Consider the following 21,812-nt stretch of genomic DNA (forward strand, 5'->3'; position numbering starts at 1 on the left):
TGCCCTTTTAATGGTCACGTGGCTCGCAGTCAAATCGTTAATTTTACTTTTGTTTTTTTCATTAGACCAGTTCTTCTCGGGCGTGGTGCGATGCCAGAGGGGCGCAGTAGTAGCGGTGCTTGGAGAAAAAAATCTGCGCCAGCAACATCAGTTTACCATTTTCTTAAATTTCACAGAGTTAGTACCAGCTGGAAACCTGTGAATTGCCGTGCCTAAAACTGCGCGCTCCCGTCTCTGAGGAAGAGCGCGCAGTTGCGGGGACGGGATGTGTGAGGAAGAAAGCAGAGTGTGGGGGTGAGGTGTTGTGGGGACAGGCAGCAGGTGAATCGCGCAGGGATTGTAAAAACGTAAAACCCGCTGCCCGTCACTCACTGCAGGGTGTGAGTGTGTGTTTGGCTCCGCGTCTGCATGTGATCAGTCTTTCTCACATCTACAGAACATTCAGACTATGATCACGTTTAAAGTCTCAACGCCTGCATGAAGCAGAAACTCACCACATATCAACCAGACAAGACCATCAGCAAAACTACCAAGAGAAATACTCATCATTTATTAGCAACAGCATAACAATGTTATTCAAAAGAATCCACAGACTTGTACTTTAAAAATGTTGAAATTCCATCAAATGCACACATTCACTTGTATCTTTAGTTTTAAACACATTGTCGCGGACTGAGTTTAACTTGGCTGTTGGGTCGCGTTATAAGTTCTGGAGTTCATTGAGCGCATCAAGCAGAGATCTGATTGGCCCTCAGTTTAGTCGCTCAGCCTGTTGTTAGGTAGTTTGGAGCAATGGGGTTCTGCTATGGGCCGAATAAGGGAAACGGGAGGGCTGGAGCGGGAGCAGGGGAATATAAAGTTTGGAGAAGCGCTCTCGTCTCGGTGGGAGAGATTGAGGAGTTGCTGAATTAATTGTACGGCGTTTGTTGCGGTCTACAGTAACCAGAATAAAGAACCGTAACCCTTGTGCTATCTTCTGTCCTGTTTTCCCAGATTTTCTCAACTCACTCAGCTCAACTCAACTTTATTTATAAAGCACTGTAACCCTTGTGCTATCTTAGATGACCCCACCCTTCCATTGACGTGTTCTCCCTACCATTACAAAGGTGGATATAGGTGGAAAGATTTCATGTAATCCATGGACACCAGTGAAGATCACAAATCATTGAAGAAAAAAGGTTCAGAGCACTGTCTAGTGGGTCTAGATGACCCAAGTTCCAATGGTAAAGTGCCTAGGATAGCACAAGGGTTAAAAGAGGTTAAGTCTCCGTGCCTCAGTGTGGGAATGGGACGCTACAGTATTGTGTGGCTCTTTCGAAATGACATTTAAAAATATGTGGCGTTTATGGCGTTCTTGGCCAAAAAGGTTCCTGACCCCTGCTCTAGTGGGTCTAGATAGCCCAACTCCCAATGTTAAAGTGCCTAGGATAGCACAAGGGTTACTCAATCAGTCCAATTCTAATCCTTTTTAAAAAAATTTTTTCTAAATTCATGCTCTAGCAGTTCTTTTTAAGTAACTGACCAAAATTAGTCAAGATCTGTTATAAACTATTATTTTTTTCTACAAATAAATCTTTTATTAAAACATTTCTTCTGCACCTGGTTGTTTCATTTTTTTTATTTCAAAACCTTAATTGAATGTACCTGTCAGGAATTGTTTCAGGGAGCCCAAATTAGAACAAACTCAGAATTGCAAGACACCAAATTCATTTATTCTTGAATTTGGAGGACCCCAGGAACTGGAGACACACAGCCAATGCACGGATGTAATGAAGATAGAAGAGGGTCAGTGATGGGAAATGACTCAGAGTAGTCGGAGCATAAAACAGGAGGAATGCTTACTGGGATGAGAAGAGTGATCCGCAAAGAGAACAGAGAGACGGAGTAAAATCCCTTTTACAGCAAATGGAAGGAGGGGTGGCTCCAGACACGGATGTCCGAAAGGAGAAGGAAGCTCGGAGTGTGGTAAAACTCAGGATCCTGGGGCTCACTCAGTTTTGATTTCTCCATCCAAATAAGAATCTTCAGAAGGGTCTCTGGGAACAGTTCCAAAATGTCAGATGTCTGGGGACCTACATGGCTTGGGGTAACATGACTGACTGTCTGCGACCGGAGAAGAAGCTGCTGAACCACAGAAGGTTGAAGGGGGCAGTCCCAGGTCCTCCAACTTGGCTACCAGCTTGTGACAGGCACAGGCGAACCCGGTGTCTTGTCCCCCAGGTTACAGAACAGGCGTGCTCCGTCGTACCAGGCAGCAGCCATGGGGGCCACCGGGTGCCAGACAACCAAGATACGGGCCGAGGTCGTAGCCAGGGCCCAGAGGACCAATGAGACGCCCCCCACACAGTCGGAGCCCCGTCTCCGCAAGCAAGCCCCAGCACCCGACCCAAGCAGCCCAGAGATCACCGCGCAACTACAGCTTCACCCCCACCCCACTACTCTACCCTCTACGACCCCCCTCACTCGCCATGTACCTCGACCCCTCCTCCCATATCCCCCCTAATGCCTTCCCCACTCTGCAATGGAGAGGGTGAGCCCCAGCGGATCACGACGAGCCTGCCCCCAGGTCTGTCCCACCCATGCACTCTCGCACACACACTCACAATTTACCCCTACCCCTCACGCCCAATCGCCACACAGTAGCCCCCTCCGGCCGATCGATACCCCACCGCCGCACACCCGACCATCACTACAGCTGACAGGATCCCCCAAGCCAGGCCACCCTGAGAGGACCAGGCGGTTGAAAAACGGCCGCCCCTCCTGACTTTGCCAAGCTTCGCTCTTCTCCACTCGATTCACCTCCACCAACCAGAAGGTTGGCTGTCTCAAAGTCAGATGGGAGCTTGGAAAGTGGCACAAAATGGACGGACTTTGAAAAACGGTCGACTATGGTTAACCCTTGTGCTATCCTATGACCCCACCTTTACATTTACTTGTTATCCCTACCATGAAAAAGGTGGATAAAGGTGAAGAGGATTTCATGTAATCCATAGACACCAGTGAAGATCATAAATCATTGAAGAAAAAAGGTTCAGTGCACTGTCTTGTGGGTCTAGATGACCCAACTCCCAATGTCAAATTGCCTAGGATAACACAAGGGTTATGACTGTTGTGTTAACTTCAGAAGGTGGGAGACCAGTAATGAAATCCACAGCAATGTGGCACCAGGGTCGATGAGGAACTGGGAGTGGTCGCAGAAGACCAGCTGGCGCTCGATGGGAAGCCTTTCCAGGGGCACAAGACAAGTTCTCGTGATCCGTCCATACACTGAAAGGTTGAGACGTTCCTTCCAACCAATGACGCCATTCCTTTAACCCTTGTCCCATCTTAGATGACCCCACCCTTACATGAAGTCACATTTCTCACCTTTAGCATTGAGCCTGTTTGCTAACAGCAGCTGTAACACAAGCCTGACATGTTGAACTTGCTCCTCAAGAGTCCGTGAAAAAAATCAAAATATCAAGATAAATCTATTCAACACGTCACGCAGAACGTCATTGATGAGACTTTGAAAAACAGCTGGAGCATTAGTCAGTCCAAAAGGCATCACTAAATACTCAAAATGTCCCAGAGGAGTATTGAAAGCCGTCTTCCACTCGTCACCCTCCTTTATTCTCACTAAATGATACGCGTTTCGGATGTCGAGCTTGGTGAAGACGGTTCTAGTCTGGAGGGAACTGAAAGCAGAGTCCGTGAGTGGAAGAGGATACTTGTTTTTGACAGTTATATTATTCATACCTGTGTAATCAATACTTGGGCGAAGGGACCCATCCTTCTTATCTACAAAGAAAAACCCTGCTCCAACAGGGGAAGAGGATGGGCGGATAAGTCCAGCAGCCAAACTGTCAGTGATGTTTTTTTTTTTTTATTTAATATAGGGGACAGCGCATATTGATAAACATTTCTGCCAGAGTTAGCCAAAGGGCTATTTTTCATCTGCAGTCCCTGAGTAGATGTTAAAATCACCCTAAAAGATCACAATAAAATAAAATATTTACATAGCATTACATACATATATTAAACAATGCATTCAATAAAATTAGCAGTTAACCTAAAATACAAATTGGTGATAAAACAAACCAAAATCAGACAAATTTAAGAACATTCGCGCACATAAAAGACAAGACAGTAGCGAGGATCGATGAGAGGTTTAGTCAGTGTTGACAGCTCTGTTTGTCAATGAGCCATTTCTTTAATTGTGTCTTGAATAAATATGTGTTTTGATTTCTGATAGTTACAGGTGTGAAGTTCCACTTATTAGCAGCTCTAACAGAAAAAGCAGTCTGACCAAAAACACTTTTTCTGAAGGGAATGATACAATCTCCTCTGACTGCACTCCAAGTTCTGCTGTGATCTGCTGTCTGGATTTTAACAAACTGGTGAAGAGGAGGGGATGATGAGCCCTGAATGATTTTGTACATGAGACAGAGATTTGAAAATTTGACCATGTTTTCCTAACATAAGTAATCCATGTTTTTGTAATATTGGACACTTGTGAAATGTGTTGGGTTTTTTATCCAAAGTTTTAACTGTTTGTATAATGTTTGGAGAGGTTTAAAAGATGTATTGCAAGCCTGTAGCCAGACAGGCAAACAGTAAGTGATATGAGAGAAAATCATGGAGTGCATGTACATTTTTGCAGCCTGTGTGGACATCTGATGGCGAATGTGTCTAAAATTACTGAGGTTGAATTTGATTCTGTTGCAGACCCTTTTGATGTGTGATTTGAAAGACGCTTTTGAATCCATTATGACACCCAGATATTTGTATTCTGACACAATCTGTACCCTTTCTCCTGAAACAAAAACATTTGGTCAAGCAGTGAGATTATTATTGGACTTGGTGAAAAACATTGCAACTGTTTTAGATGTGTTTAACTGCAAACAAGAGTACTTCAACCAAGCTGTGATGTTAACCATGGCATTGGTGAGCTTCTTAGCCACCTGCAAGGAATTACTGCCATGAACATAAACTACAGTGTCATCAGCATACATCTGCACAGAAACATCAGGACAACTGGATGGAAGGTCATTAATGTACAGTGAAAATAGCAAAGGTCCCAAAATTGATCCTTGGGGAATACCAGTTGGCAGACTGAGAACTGCAGATTTAAATGACTGCACTTTGAGAAGTTGGGAGCGGTCAGTGAGGTAAGAGTCCATCCATTGCAGTGCATCAGAAGAAAAGTTAAAATTGCATAATTTTGACAGTAAGATTTTGTGATTAACAGTGTCAAAAGCTTTCTTAAGATCCAGGAAAACAGCACCAACAACCCCCGTTCGGTCCAGCAAAATCCTGATAGTTTCAGTGAAAAAGCAGGTAGCGGTCTCCGTGGAGTAATTTGCTCTAAAGCCAAACTGCATAGGATGGAGAGAATAGAGTGTGGTGTCGAGGTGATTTATAATTTGTTTAGCTACCAGTTTTTCTGCAATCTTTGACACTGTTGTCCGGTCCCATTCTATCAGAATCAGAATCAGAAATACTTTATTGATCCCACACGTGGGAAATTTGTTTGTCACCATAGCAACTGACAGCAGAGGGAAAAAAAGACTCAGAATGAAATAAAAAAACAAGAACAAAGAAATTGTAGCATAAATGCAAACATCAAAGTAGAAGTATAATTTAAAAAGCTACTTACAGAACAGTGCAGGTAAAAAGAGGTGCAAAAGAAATGTGCAAAATAGAAAAAATAAATAAATAGATAATAAGAATGTGCAAAGGTTATCTTTTGCATAGTGAGTTGTTGTACAGGGTTATTGCATTGGGTATGAATGATTTTTGGTACCGGGCAGTTTTGGAGCGGAGCTGTTTGAGCCTCCTAGAGAAGGAGCTCCGCTGTTTGTCCAGAACAGGGTGGAGACGATGCTCTGGGTTGTCCATGATTGAAAGGAGTCTGTTCAGTGACCTCCTCTCCATCACTGTTTCAAATGTGGCCTGTTTGCAGCCAATGACAGAACCCGCCTTCCTGATCAGCTTGTTCAGTCTGTTGGTGTCACTGACTGCAATACTGCTTCCCCAGCAGACCACAGATGAGAATGACGTGCTGGCTACCAAAGACTGGTAGAAGATCCCAAGCATCTTGCTGCACACATTGAAAAACCTCAGCTTCTTTAGGAAGTAGAGTCTGCTGCAGGCCTTCTTGTACACAGCAGTGCTGTGGCTCCTCCAGCTCAGTCTGCTGTCGATAGTCACACCCAGGTATTTATAATCCTCCACCACTTCCACATCCTTGCCCAGGATGTAGAGGGGTTGTCAGATTGTCCTTTTCCTCCGGAAGTCGATCACCATCTCCCTGGTCTTGTCCACATTGAGCAGCAGGTGATTCTCTCCAGCCCACTCCACAAATACGTCCACCAGCCTCCTGTACTTTTCCACCCGTCCACCGCTTATACACCCCACAACAACAGAGTCATCAGAGAATTTCTCTAGGTGACATGACTCAGAGTTGTGCTGAAAACCTGAGGTGTATAAGGTGAACAGAAATGGAGAGAGCACAGTGCCCTGTGGGGCTCCCACACCACTCAGCACCACATCAGACAGGACACCGCCCAGTCGGACAAACTGTGGCCTGTCTGTCAGGTAGTCAGTGATCCAGGAGATGGTGGACGCACCGGCACCCATCAGCCTCAGCTTATCCCCCAGCAAAGAAGGCCGGATGGTGTTAAAGGCACTGGAGAAGTCAAAGAAGGTGATTCTCACCATGCCTCCACCACCATCCAGGTGTGAGTGAGTTCGCTGCAGCAGATGGATGACAGCATCATCCACCCCCAGGCGCGGCTGGTAGGCAAACTGCAGGGGGTCCAGAGAAGAGCTCACCAACGGTCTCACTTGAGCCAACACCAGCCTCTCCAGCACCTTCATCCCATGAGAAGTGAGGGCAACTGGACCTTAATCCCCGGGGTGAGATGGAGAGGTCTTCTTGGGTACAGGGACCAGGCAGGGACCTATGAACTGCTTGGGTGGTATTACTATTGGAAGTGACTGGAATAGGAAGAGTAGCCTTGGTAAGATGTTCATTTTCACCACATTTATCCTATTTGTTAAGTCAAGAGGTTAAGTTGACCACCTCTTAATATCTAGGTTGATGTTTAAGTTGATTGTATTATAGTTTTCTTCGTATAGGAGTGACAGATTTTTAGGTAAGAAGATTCCAAGGTACTTCATTCTTTTATTGTCCCACTTAATATTGTAGCTAGATGCAATTTCTGTTGATGGGGAGTGATTGAAAGGCAGAATTTGGGTTTTAGAACTATTTAATTTGTACCCAGCAAGGAAGTTAAATTCTTGCAGGAGTATCATTAGTTTAGGTATGGGGTTAGGGTTAGGGATTAGGGGTTAGGGTTAGGAGTTGAAGTTGAAGCCCTACTCCAGCCAAAATTTGGGAACCTTGGCGCCCTCTTCCAGCCGGAGACGGGAAAGGCACGGTCCATCCTCTGGTCCGGTCGGCCCCGGTAATTAAAGTTCAGCGCACTGGGATTGTTGTAGCGTCTTCTCCGTTAGCGCACCTTGGTCCAAGCACCTCGATCTTCTTCTCCGTCGTAAAAGTGCATGGCAGGTGTTAGGGTTAGGGTTACGGTTAGATGTTAGGGTTAGGGGTTAGGGTTAGGTGTTAGAGTTGGGGTGAGGGCTACACGCTGTACGCCTGGAGTCCTCATGCACGGACCATTTCTGTCCCCACTCAGATCTCGCTCTCCCCTCTGGGTAATACAAGGTTTGGAGTTAGGAGTAATTATGTATAAAGTAATTTTTTAAAGTCATATGTATCTTTAAGGTAACTGTCATGTTTATTAGATAACGGATTTAGAAAAAAGTCCAAATATTCTGCTGTATAATAGGTTTCACTCTCACAGTCTGAAACAATGGGTCTGCCAGGAGGAATTTTAGATGGAACGGTCCATTTTTGGGGATCTTTATGGATTTTGGGTAACATATAAAAACGTCTGGGCCTCGGTTGCGATTTGCCCTGCAGGTAAGTTTTTTGTTTTTTATTAATAAATTTCTTTTTCAATAAATTATTAATAATTGTATCTACTAGGGGGATTGTATCTAAATAAATGGGTTTATTGAGTTTATGATAATAAGTTACATCATTTAACTGTCTGTAACCTTCATATAAATAATCTTTTTTATCCATAATTACTGTTAGACTGCCCTTATCGGCTGGTTTAATCACTATATCATTATTTTGGGCTAATTCTTTTAGAGCCTTGGTTTCCTCACCACTCAAATTTGGAGTGTTGTGAATGATTTTAAAATCATTCTCAAAGTATGAAATATCCTGGTCTATTAAACGGTTAATTTGTGGTGGGAGAGTAGCAGATGGGGGTGTCCAGTCAGATTTCAATATGAATGGCTGAGGTTGGATGCTGCTTTTGTCCTTATAGTGAACAGTTAACTTAATTCTGCGATGGTACTCCTGTAAATCATGTCTGGATTGAAAGGTCAAATTCTTACTGTTACATTTGGAAGGGATGAAAGTAAGACCTCTGCTCAGCAGGGAAAGCTGTGTAAGAGAAAGAACAAAGTTATCACATAGATTCATGACTCCATCTTTCCCCTCCCTCTGTGAGAGGCTTAAAGGGAGCTTCAGTTTAACCATGAAGCCCAGTGTTCCAGCATCGTCTTCGCGGTAGCTGCCGTCCAGTGGATGCTGTCAGTTTGGGTCTCAAAGAAGCCACTGAGTGGGGGGATGTAGTCTGTCAGTTCTTGGATGTGTTGATTCAGATGGATCAGAACGGCTTTTTCATCTGGTGAAAGGTGAGGTGAAAAACTGACGTGAGGGACGAGGATCGTGGCGTCTGGGAATCTCTGTCCTGCCACCGTCAGGGCTTTGATCATCTCTTTGACTGGAGCTTTTTTATCCCTCTGGGATCTGTTGTTGAGACCGAAGGATAGCAGGAGAACCTCTGGTTCCGTCTGGAAGGTGGCCGTCTTCAGGAGAAATTCTGCATGATGCCATCTGGCGCCAGGAAAACTGTCCAATTGTACATTTCCACCTTTGAAAGGTGGGAGGCGGCTGATGTTTGAGTCTCCTATGATGACCTTCTTCTGTTGTATGTGCAGGTGCCACTCTGTAAATTTGCGGGGTGTGTTGTCGTGTCGTGTTGGAGCACACACCTGCATTTCTGCTGCAGAAGTTGTCGTCTGCTCTGCTCGCTCGATGGCTAGGCGAGACTGCACGCTGGATCTCAGCTTGGAGAGAGTGGCAGGGGTGAGTGTGTGGTACCCTCTGCTCTCCATGGTGCTGGTTTGGATGGGAGGAGGAGGGGGACTTCCTTCTCTGTGGGGGTGGCATTGGCTTCCTTTTTTCTGGCTCAGCACTGTGATCTGCTCATCTGCTGGTTCTGGCTCCAGAATGATTTCCTGTTCGGATTCAGAGCCAGCCTTCTGCATGTCGAGAACTCGTACGACACTTTCTGCTGTAGAGCTTATTTGAGAGCGATTTATGCGTGCTGGAAGAGGGATTACAGGAGAAAGACGAGATGGGGATGTGGGAGGAGAAAGTTCTATTTCACTTGCCTCCTCAAGGTCAAATATAGGTGACCAGTCCTCCTGCTGGGGTTCTGTCATAGTCTCCACTGAAACCCGGGAAATTGGTGCAGGTGGAGGCGCTGCGTGGATTTGGGCGATCGTGGTGATCTGATGACTGCTGCTTTGTGGTGAAGGGGGTGGCCGTGCTGCAGCTGGGCTCCGTGGTCTCGTGGAGGGAGGCTGGTTCACTGGAGGTGATGATGGAGCCAGCTCAATCACCGCATGTGGGTCCTCTTCTGCTGTCTTATCAACTGTCTGCGTTGGAAGAGAAGAAACGGCAGCAGCAGCAGGAAGAGGAGCAGGAGGTGCTGTTTCTGTCGTCCTGGCAATGATGACCGCCTGAGCACGGTCTATTGTATCCTGTCTCAGGCGTCTGCCTAAATTACGTTTCGCCCACGTTGTGGCTATTTCAAAGGGGCCTCTCCAGTCCGGTGAAGGAAACTGGGTGAGCTTTTGCACTTCAGAGTCAATGTTCTTTTGATAATGCTCTCTGAGGATGAGAACGGTAGTGAAGGCCCAATTTCTAGCATTGCCGTCAATCAAAGTCTGTGTTTGTAGATTTGGGGATGCTGGTTTGATAATTGTAGCTAGATTGTTTGTTATTTTGTCCAGGGAGGGAGGATGAGCCTCTCTGGACACATTGGTGAGGTGGTGTACAGCTTTAATCAGTCTGTTCATTACACGCACCTTCTCTGTGAAATCAGGGTCATTAGACTGTACCCTGTGGGGGGGGGCTTCATTCCGAGCACCTGCTGGTACAAAGACGTAGCGGCCATTTTGGTTGGAGGGACCGCGTGGCCTAGGTCTTGGCGCACGCCGAGCGCCATCTTGAAATGAGTAGCGCGGCCCGCTATAGAACGGCTGCGGTGCAGGGCGATGTCTCACCTGCTGTCTGCCGTAGAAAGTCGGCTCCAGAAAATGGGCTCCCTCTCTGGTGACGTCCGCATAGGATCGGCGTCCGTCTCGGCGTGGGTAGCTGGAAAAATCCGCAGCTGCACGTCTGTTCTGTGGCCTGTCGTGTTCATAGGCCCGTTCCCTCCGTCTGCCTCCTCTGGACTGCACCAGTATCCATCCGTCGTCGTGTGGACGCGGTGGCATGGCTTACTGTGGTCCTGGTGTAAGTCGGCCCGTTGCAGAAGGTACCTCCGTCACACGTGGCTAAGAAGCTATGCTAATACTGGGAGGCTATGCTAATAATAAACTAGGAAACGTGATTTACCGATCAACTGCGGTTTAATAAAAAAATAATACAAGCCAAGGTTGCAACGTTTCGATCAAAATAAATCTTCTTCAGGCTGGCTTATCAACAATAAACATGTATGTAGGCATACACACGAAGAACAGCTCTGAGCGTGCGCTTCCTCACAGTGTTGGAAGCAACTGTTTGTAAGATGGCGGACCATGTCCCATCCTGCACCTGGGCTGCTCATCCAATCCGGAGGCGTTGCTGGGCAGAATGTTGCCTTCACTGGTCGCTGGGTCATGAAGGCTCGGAGCGTTGCATTCAAATGCATACGAACATTTGTATTTTCATATAAAATTAAACTTTTTTATATAAAAATTAAATCTCAACATTTTAAAGCGTATTGTAAATAAATGAACAATATATTTAAACATTACATTTTCAAGAATTAAATGCAAAAAAAATTAAAATATAGTAAGTGAATATAATAAATTACAACGCTATGGAAATTCTGCACAGGATCAATCACTGTGTTCTGTGTAAAAAAAGCCTTCAGCTATGCATTTATTGTATATTATTCTTAATGTCACAGTGATAACCAAAAAATGAACTAGAGTATTGTTTTTTATCCAATATAATTAAGGCTGCAGTGGCAAAGGTGAGAGTAATCCCTTTAAAAGAAAAAGATGTGATAGATGTTAGTTTTTTTTTTTTTTTTTTTTTTTTTTTTTAACTTGTCCTGTCCAACAGCTAGGCAAACAGATGAGAGCTGAGGGCCTCTTGTGTTGGACATATTTTATTTTAACAAGAGGGGTTATTCATCTTCAGACAAACCAAAGGTATGTCTGAATAAACCCATTTTGTAATTGAGGCCAAAATTTATTAATTTCAATCATGTTTGAAAATCTTTGGTGTTGGACCGGACGGAAAAGGAAAGAGGGGAAGAAGAGAGAGGGACGTTAGAGAGAGGGGGGGGTAGGAGGGTGATAATAGGAGGGGAAGGGGGGTAAGACCATGAAGCAGCATAGAGCAGACAGGTTTACTGGTTGTTTATCGTTACGGTACGGTTCAAATGTAGTACAAAAAGGGCGGGGCCTGTTCACACACACTCAAATATTATCAACACACCTGCTAGCCGCAAAAATGTCCACATGTCAACATGCACAAAAAACAGATAGTGTTCACGAACGCATACCTATGCCTTTAAACCAACTAGTGTGAAATCTTTCATTCATTCAATCATGCAAACTATTAGTGCAAAGGTGAGCTAACACCTGTGCTCAGGTGAGTGTTTATGTTCTTCTAAAATGGATGGTGGAATGTGAAAAGAAGGAGGAGGAGCGCCCAGCCACCCCCACACCCATACCCCCGCCGCAGCAGCAGCGGCAGCCGGAATTCCCCCAACGCCACACGGGAACAGGCAGGGAACAACCGCCCCCCGGGCGACCAAGACCGCCACCCAGGCCAGGGCCAGCCGGACCGCCGCGAGGCCCCCAGAGCCAGAGAGCAGGGAGGCGCAGAGGGAAAGAGAGCGCCGCCCCAGCCCAGCCAGGAAAGCAGCCCCCCGCCGCGCCGGAAGAGCCCAACGCAGGGCCCCACCGGAGAGGGACGCCCACAGCCCCAGACGACCACCCCACCAATTCAATTCAATTCAATTCAATTTTATTTGTATAGCCCAAAATCACAACAACAGTCGTCTCGATGGGCTTCGAAGTAAAACATGAAATCAAAAGGATCACGAATACAAAGAGTTCAATAGAAAAATACTAAAATGAACTAACAAACTGACTAAGCTATACTGGCATCCCTGCCCTTAGACCCCCCTTCGCGGTAAGGAAAAACTCCCAAAAAAACCGGATTCCGGAAAAAACGAAGAAACCTCAGGGGTGCCCACATGAAGGAGGGATCCTCCCCCAGGACGGACAGGCGATTTACCAGAAATCTTAGAGAAGAATTAACTTATCTAAATCTACAACTACATATATAAAAGTCCAGCAGACGAGCTTCATCCAGCCGTGGTTATCGGGACAGTCAAAGGCGCGAGTCGAGCCGGAGACAGGAACCACAGAAAGGTGTAGGAGCAGGAGCAGAGACGAGGTACTCGGTCAGGTACAGAGCAGAGACGAGCCAGAGATGAGCCAGAGGCAGGATCCACAGCCAGGTGTAGGAGCAGGAGCAAAGGCGAGGTAAACGGTCAGGAACTGGAGCACGGATGAGCCAACTGGAGTCTGGAAGCACTCCCACTCCCCAGGAGGGGAGAGGAAAAGAGGGACAATACATGAATCGCACTGCACCAAACAGAGGCATGGAGAACTAAATGATAAATTATGATCAAGAATAGAGTAGAGAGAAGGGTAGAAGTAAAAAAGGAAAGAGGACAGAACCCCAGTGTACCATAGTTACCCCAGCTTCAACTTCTAGCAGCCTTTTAAAAGAAATATTAATTATTAAGTTTAATTTAAACAAACTAACATTAAGTTAAATAATCTCTGAATACTAACTAGTCTGACAATAAGCCTGTCCAAAGAGGAATGTTTTCAGTCTAGCTTTGAATGTAGAAACTGAGTCGGCCTCTCTTATATGAGCTGGGAGTTTATTCCATAAGACAGGGGCTTGGTGGCTAAACGCTCTACCTCCAACCGTACTTTTACCAATTCTAGGAACCACAAGCAGTCCTGCATTTTGCGAGCGAAGTGTTCTGACCACCACCCAGGAGTTCCGGGCATCCCCCCGCCCCGACCCCAGGTACGAGCCAGGACCCCCCAAGGGAGACCCGCTCCGCACTCCAGGCAGCCACCCACCCGGCCCACGGTTGGTCCAGGTAGGAGCAAGGCAGGGGCCCGCCGCCCCCGCCCAGGAGGGGGGAACCCCGGGGAAAAAAGGGCGGCCCACAAGGGATGTTATAAATATGGCCCGACCAGGCTCGGCCATGTTGGAAGTTTGGCGGGGCCCAGCGCCCAGGGGCAAGGACCAGGACCCACCCCCCAGGGACACGAACACCCCCGGCTCAGGTGTAATATGAACCCCCCCACCGTGCGGAGAGAGCACCGCCGGGCCCAGGGAGCCGGCACCCAAGGGACACGGCCGCCATCGCCAAGGGGCCCGCACCCCCCACCAGGGAAGGGGTAGGGGACAGATGGACCCAGGTCCCACCTTCCTTGTAAAATGTGTGTGCGTGTATGGGTGTTTGAGAGGGTGTTTGTGTGCATGTGTGTGTGTTTATGTTTGAATGTATATATTGAAGGGGGAGGGGTGTGTGTACTAAGGGGGGTGCAGTTAAAATTGGCGAGTAGGGCACTAAGGGGACATCTCCTGATTACTCACAGTGATGTCCCCTCACCCTCCACACCAAGGGGCCCTAAATGTCTAAGGTGCAGTTAAAATTGGCGGGTAGGGTGCCAGGAGGACATCTGCTGCTTGTTTGCAGTGATGTCCAAGCACCCCCCCTACCAAGGACCCTACATGTCTAAGGTGCAAATAAAACCGAAAGAGGGGGGGCCCACTCCATACGGCAACCATAGGAGGGGGGCCACTCCCAAGTAGCCCCCCCCAAGGCGCATCGCAGGCTAGACCCCCCACCCCCTCACCCTAATATGAGGTTATATAAGGAAGGGGGTAAGTTGGGGACAGCTGGTAGACTGTCCCCCGGTGGTCAAACAGCCGTCCCCCAGCCCACCCCCAGCAAAGGGGCCAGGGCCACCCAGCCCAGGGGCCCACCCCCGGAGGCGCCGACACCCCAGGCCCGGCACCACCCACCCCACACAGAGAGAGAGGAGCCAGAAAGCGTGGCCCCCCCCCGGAGCAAGCCCAGGCCCCCACCCCCAGACGCCGGCCCTAGAAGAGCTCTGGTCAGGCCTCGACGGGACCGAGGAGGCCCAACCGGCCGAGGCAACCACTGATTGCCTCAGCGGAGACCCCGACCCGCTAGCCCCCCCGACCCGTACTAATAATGGGCCCCCCATCCCCCCCAGAACGCCCCCCCACAGGACAGGGCCGACAAGCCCCCCACCCCACCCCACCCCAGACCCCGCACCCGAAGCGGGTGACACCCAGAGCGACCGGGGGCCCCGAGAGGGTTGTCCCGTCCCGTCCCAGAGCCAGGGAAGGGCCGATCCCAGCCCCAGGTGCAGAGGGGCAGCCCATCCGGCGCCGCTGGGCCCCCCCCACCCGAGCAGGGCCCCCGCCAACCCCCCCCAGCACAGGCAAAGGGACCACCCCCCCAAGCCAAGCCAGACCACCACCCCACCCCCCCACCACGCACCCCCACACCCAAGCCCAGAGGACCACGCAGCGCCCCAGCCCGCCCCACCCAGGCACCGGACCCGACCCCCCGACCAACGGAGCCCCCCACCGCCCCCGCCAGGCACCGGAAGCCCCGACCCCCACCCCAAACCACGGCAGAAGGGCAAGGAGCAGCGACGACCAAGCCCCCCACCCCCTAAGTCATGGAGTCAACCACAGGAGACCAGAGAGACTGAATTCTTTCAAAGTTACTTGAGCTTTGGGCTGACATTTTTTCCAAGCTGATATGATCAAACAGCAGATTTCTGTGTTGACTTATGTTTATATTTTTCTTGTTTTTCCAATTTATTAAAATAGTTTTTTTGGCAATACAAAGAGTTATGAAAATGATAGATGCTAATCCTTCTTCTATATCGATGGCACTCATGTCACCAAGCACACAAAGTGACGGTGAGGCAGTGATTGAAACCTTAAGCCAGACTGATAAATCGGCACATACCTGCTGCCAGAGAGCCTGGACAGGAGTGCAGAACCACAGTGCATGCATGTAGCTGTCGGGTAGATTATTATCACAGTGCTCGCAAATGTCTGAGTTACTGAGACCCATCTTGAACATCCTCTGTCCAGTGTAGTAAATTCTGTGAAGAGTTTTGAGATGGATTAGCTGCAGATTTGGACTTTTTGTCAGTTTAAAGGTGTTTAGACAAAGTTCTGACCAGAAGCTTTCATCTGTGCTGATGCTCAAATCTGCATCCCATTTTTTTGTTGGAAGGGCAATATTGTTATCTAAATTACATAAAAGTTTGTATATTTTGGAGAGAGAGTTCTATTCATTGAAAAATTAATCAGAGTTGTGACTACATCTGGTAGCTTTAAATCGTCGTCTTTAATTTTATACTTTTTAGTAATACTTGATTTAAGTTGCTGATATTCCAAGAAGTTATTTATTCCATGTTTGTCTTGAAGTTCCTGGGGGGTTATGAATCTTCTATCAATAATTACGTGCTCTAGTTCTTTTATGCCCCCTGCTTGCCAAGCTGGGAAGTGAATCATTTTTTTGTTAATAAGGATGTCCGGGTTGTTCCAGATGGGTGTCATTTTGCACGGTTGAATTGATGATTTTGATATTTTGAGAAATTCCCACCAGGCTGTTAAGGTGGCATTTATATTAATGCTTTTGAACTATAGATGTTAGTTTTAAATTGCAGTCATGAAAATAAAAAACATGGCAATATTCATCTTTTAAAATAGAAGGAAGGGATTTGGGGGGAGAGAAGAGAGACAGAGACCCTGCGGAGAAGCAGAAGGTTCAGTCGAGTTAGGTGTTAGGGTTGGGGCGAGAGCTCCACGTTGTAAACCTGGAACCCCCATATGTACAGACCATTTCTGTCTCCACTCAGATCTCGCTCTCCTCTCCAGACCATATAGAATACTTGAATTTAGTTTTTTTTTGGGTTAGGGTTAGGGTTGGGGTTGGGGTTGGGGTTGGGGTTAGGGGTTAGGGTTAGGGGTTAGGGTTAGGGGTTAGGGTTAGGGGTTAAAGATTAGAAATTCACCACCAAAGGCGGTGAATTTCGAAGGCATTGGCCTTCCTTTCGTCCAGAAGACCAGAGTCATCCGCCCCACACTCAAAAATTAGGAAAAGTGGACTTACATGGTCAAAAATTAGGCTCCTATATCCTTGGAAAACTTGAATGTTCAATTGTGGTTCCTCTTCATTTTCCTTTGCTTATTCAGGTAAGTAGGTTTCTTCTGCAGGACATTTTTCCTTTTTCCTTACAGGTTCCTCTTGTCATCCTTTGTCGCTCAGAGCATATGCGCAATATTTCGGACGTTTTGGTCCTTCATCAGGTGCAGAACTGAGCGAAATTTGTTTGTTTGTCCGTCGTATATAAGAGCTTGGTCCTGGCTTGAATGCCTTCTGCTTTCTTGTGTCTCTGCATGGCAGGTTTGAAGGTGAGTGGGTTCGTGAGAGGCAGAGGACCAGCTTATATGGAGCAGGTGGGCGGAGATTGCCTTTGTGATCCTGTCATGTGGCTGTTGACTCTCTGCTCCTCCGAAATTTTCCGTAACTTTTTTGTTTTTTTGACTTGTGGCCTCACATATAGTTTTAAGGAGTAGGAGCTTACCCCCCCTCACGCACGCGTGAGGTCCAAGCAGATAAAGAATCCATCCAGCTTGCACAAACAATTCTTCTTGTTCCTCTTCAGCCATTTATCCTCCAGAAATCCTCTCAGAAAGGGCTTGTCTCTTCACTGAGGTTAGGCTTAGGATAAGGTGACTTGGGAGGCATGTATAGTCCAGCACATCATGTCTGAGAGAACGTGTTTTCTTCTGCAGCATGGTAGGAAGTGGGGCTTCAAACTCCGGCACCAGACCGACAAAGGGGCGCGAGCTAGTCAGGGGTTAAAGATTAGAAATTCACCACCAAAGGCGGTGAATTTCGAAGGCATTGGCCTTCCTTTCGTCCAGAAGACCAGAGTCATCCGCCCCACACTCAAAAATTAGGAAAAGTGGACTTACATGGTCAAAAATTAGGCTCCTATATCCTTGGAAAACTTGAATGTTCAATTGTGGTTCCTCTTCATTTTCCTTTGCTTATTCAGGTAAGTAGGTTTCTTCTGCAGGACATTTTTCCTTTTTCCTTACAGGTTCCTCTTGTCATCCTTTGTCGCTCAGAGCATATGCGCAATATTTCGGACGTTTTGGTCCTTCATCAGGTGCAGAACTGAGCGAAATTTGTTTGTTTGTCCGTCGTATATAAGAGCTTGGTCCTGGCTTGAATGCCTTCTGCTTTCTTGTGTCTCTGCATGGCAGGTTTGAAGGTGAGTGGGTTCGTGAGAGGCAGAGGACCAGCTTATATGGAGCAGGTGGGCGGAGATTGCCTTTGTGATCCTGTCATGTGGCTGTTGACTCTCTGCTCCTCCGAAATTTTCCGTAACTTTTTTGTTTTTTTGACTTGTGGCCTCACATATAGTTTTAAGGAGTAGGAGCTTACCCCCCCTCACGCACGCGTGAGGTCCAAGCAGATAAAGAATCCATCCAGCTTGCACAAACAATTCTTCTTGTTCCTCTTCAGCCATTTATCCTCCAGAAATCCTCTCAGAAAGGGCTTGTCTCTTCACTGAGGTTAGGCTTAGGATAAGGTGACTTGGGAGGCATGTATAGTCCAGCACATCATGTCTGAGAGAACGTGTTTTCTTCTGCAGCATGGTAGGAAGTGGGGCTTCAAACTCCGGCACCAGACCGACAAAGGGGCGCGAGCTAGTCAGGGGTTAAAGATTAGAAATTCACCACCAAAGGCGGTGAATTTCGAAGGCATTGGCCTTCCTTTCGTCCAGAAGACCAGAGTCATCCGCCCCACACTCAAAAATTAGGAAAAGTGGACTTACATGGTCAAAAATTAGGCTCCTATATCCTTGGAAAACTTGAATGTTCAATTGTGGTTCCTCTTCATTTTCCTTTGCTTATTCAGGTAAGTAGGTTTCTTCTGCAGGACATTTTTCCTTTTTCCTTACAGGTTCCTCTTGTCATCCTTTGTCGCTCAGAGCATATGCGCAATATTTCGGACGTTTTGGTCCTTCATCAGGTGCAGAACTGAGCGAAATTTGTTTGTTTGTCCGTCGTATATAAGAGCTTGGTCCTGGCTTGAATGCCTTCTGCTTTCTTGTGTCTCTGCATGGCAGGTTTGAAGGTGAGTGGGTTCGTGAGAGGCAGAGGACCAGCTTATATGGAGCAGGTGGGCGGAGATTGCCTTTGTGATCCTGTCATGTGGCTGTTGACTCTCTGCTCCTCCGAAATTTTCCGTAACTTTTTTGTTTTTTTGACTTGTGGCCTCACATATAGTTTTAAGGAGTAGGGTTAGGGTTAGGGTTAGGGTTAGGTTTAGAAAATTAGAATCTCACTGCCAAAGGCAGTGAAACTCAAATGCATAGGCCATCCCCCCGTCCAGAAAACCAGAATTCTTTGCCCCACACTCAAAAATTAGGATGAAAGGACTTACATATTCAAAAATTGGGCTCTCACGTCCCTGGACAACTTGTATGTTCAATTTTGTCTCCTCTTCTTTCTTCTTTGCAGGAACATTTCTTTTGTTTCCTCAGGTAAGTAGCCTTTTCTTTGCAGGATATTTTTCCTTTTAGGGCTCCACTTGGCATCACTTGTCGCCCAGAGCTTGTGCACGATATTTCGGACTTCCTGGTCCTTCTTCAGGTGCTGAACTGAGCAAATTTTGTTTGTATATCCCCTGTACATGAGAGCTTGGATGGAATAAAAATCCTTTGTCCATAAGTCCTGGTCTGATTGCCTTCTGTTTTATTGTGCCTTCGTATGACAGGGCTGCAAGGTGAGTGAGTGAGTTGGAAGAAGCAGGTCCGCTTAAATAGAGCAGGTGGGCGGAGTTAGCCTTTGTATTGCTCCTGAATGGCTGTGGATCCATGCTCTTCCGAAATTGTCCGTAGCTTTATGGCTCTTTGAAGTATATTCTCACTTATAGTTTTTAGGAGTGGGAGCACACCCCCCCTCACCAAGATGAGGTCCAAACAGTTAATGGTTAGGGTTAGGGTTAGGGGTTAGGGGTTAGGGTTAGGGTTAGGGTAGGGTTAGGGTTAGGGTTAGGGTTGGGTTAGGGTTGGGGTTTGAAATGGTAGTTTGTACTTTAGTTGCACTGGCCAGCTGTACTGAAAAAATAAATAAATAATGAGGACTTGAAAGAGAAAATAATAATAAAAACTCAAAGTTGAAATGAGCCGAGCCCGGATTTGAACCCTGGTCGCCTGTATGGGAGACAAATGCCTTTACCATTGGGCTACAGTCTTCACTGAACCACGTGGGTTGGTAGGGGACTAAGAAAGGGAAGGAAAAAAAAGTAAATTTAAAAAAAAAAAAAAAAAAAAAAAAAAAAGGGAATGATAATAATAATAATAATTAAAAAAATGTTGGATAAATAAATACTTAAAAATACAGAAATTATTTAAAAATTCTAGTTAATGTAAAATACTGTAGGCCGATTAGGAACAGCAATCTTTAAAAGTGCTAAAAACATGGTGAAATAAAAAGCATGCAAAAGTGTTAGTTGGTTAAGATAAGTGCTAAAAATAAGTGCTAAAAATAAGTGCTTACAATAAGTGCTAGAAAACAATACATATATTAACAGACAGAATAAAAACACAAGTATAACATATTAAAATGGGTTAGTCGAATGTTGCTGTTCCCAAGAAAACCTACAGATCCTACAATGAAAATTCCAATTGAAAGAATGAATCAGTTAATAAAATAAAAATAAGGGAGGGGAAGGGCTTGAGGACAAATAAGAATATAAATAAACATAAATTAAGGGGGGGCAATTAGTTTTCTCTGGCTCCTTGAATGAGGTAGCTGTTGGAGGGTGGGGGTCTTTAGCTCCTTAATGGGGATGCTAAAAGGGGCGGGGGGGGGGGTTCAGGGAAAGAGGGGGGAACTAGTTCCCGGTTTAGGGATGCTAGTTAAGGGGGGCGGGGAAAATAGAAGGGGGGGTGGTGGTTGGGTTTAGGTCGTTAGACCCCTGGTTAGGGATGCTAACAAGGGAATGGGGATGTGGGGGAATATATTTTGTTGTTCCCCGGTTAGGCTAAGTGGTGGAAGCCCACCTGGTAGGGAAGGCTTCACAGAGGGTTGAGTGTGGTCAGGGGAGGGTTAGGGTTAGGGTTAGGGGTTAGGGGTTAGGGTTAGGGTTAGGGTTAGGATTAGGAGGTGAAGCCCTACTCCAGCCAAAATTCGAGAACCTTGGCGCCCTCTTCCAGCCGGAGACGGGAAAGGCACGGTCCATCCTCTGGTCCGGTTGGCCCCGGTAATTAAGGTTGAGCGCACGGGGATTGTTGTAACGTCTCCTACCGTAGCGCACCTTGGTCCAAGCACCTCCATCTTCTTCTCCGTTGTGGAAGTACATGGTAGGTGTCAGTTTTTCCACCAAGGAAAATTTTCAGTAAAAAGGAAAACTTGAAAAATTTGAAAAAGAAAAAATAAGAAAAATGCGGGACAACCACTTAAAAGAGTGTTTTTTATTCACAAAAAATCAAAAAATAAACAATACAAAATTAGAATAAAGTGTGCTCGCTACGCGTTTCGGCAAAATTCTGCCTTCATCAGGCTCTATGCACACAAAAACGTAGCTACCACTTGGCTGAAAAGGCGCAAAAGTGAAAAGAGAGACAAAGGTGGTTGCTTTATTCACTGTCTTACACGCGTCGGCCTCATGGGCCCCGCGTGTCCTAAACCATGGGCCCTGCGCGTAATAAGCCATGGGGTTAGGGTTAGGGTTAGGGTTAGGGTTAGGGGTTAGGGTTAGGGTTAGGGTTAGGGGTTAAGGTTAGGGTTAGGGTTAAGTTAGGGTTAGGGTTAGGGGTTAGGGTTAGGGTTAGGGTTAGGGTTAGGGTTAGGATTAGGAGGTGAAGCCCTACTCCAGCCAAAATTCGGGAACCTTGGCGCCCTCTTCCAGCCGGAGACGGGAAAGGCACGGTCCATCCTCTGGTCCGGTTGGCCCCGGTAATTAAGGTTGAGCGCACGGGGATTGTTGTAACGTCTCCTACCGTAGCGCACTGTGGTCCAAGCACCTCCATCTTCTTCTCCGTCGTGGAAGTACATGGTAGGTGTCAGTTTTTCCACCAAGGAAAATTTTCAGTAAAAAGGAAAACTTGAAAAATTTGAAAAAGAAAAAATAAGAAAAATGCGGGACAACCACTTAAAAGAGTGTTTTTTATTCACAAAAAATCAAAAAATAAACAATACAAAATTAGAATAAAGTGTGCTCGCTACGCGTTTCGGCAAAATTCTGCCTTCATCAGGCTCTATGCACACAAAAACGTAGCTACCACTTGGC

Source organism: Oryzias latipes, chromosome 24 (genome assembly GCF_002234675.1).
Source record: "Oryzias latipes chromosome 24, ASM223467v1".
Taxonomy (NCBI): domain Eukaryota; kingdom Metazoa; phylum Chordata; class Actinopteri; order Beloniformes; family Adrianichthyidae; genus Oryzias; species Oryzias latipes.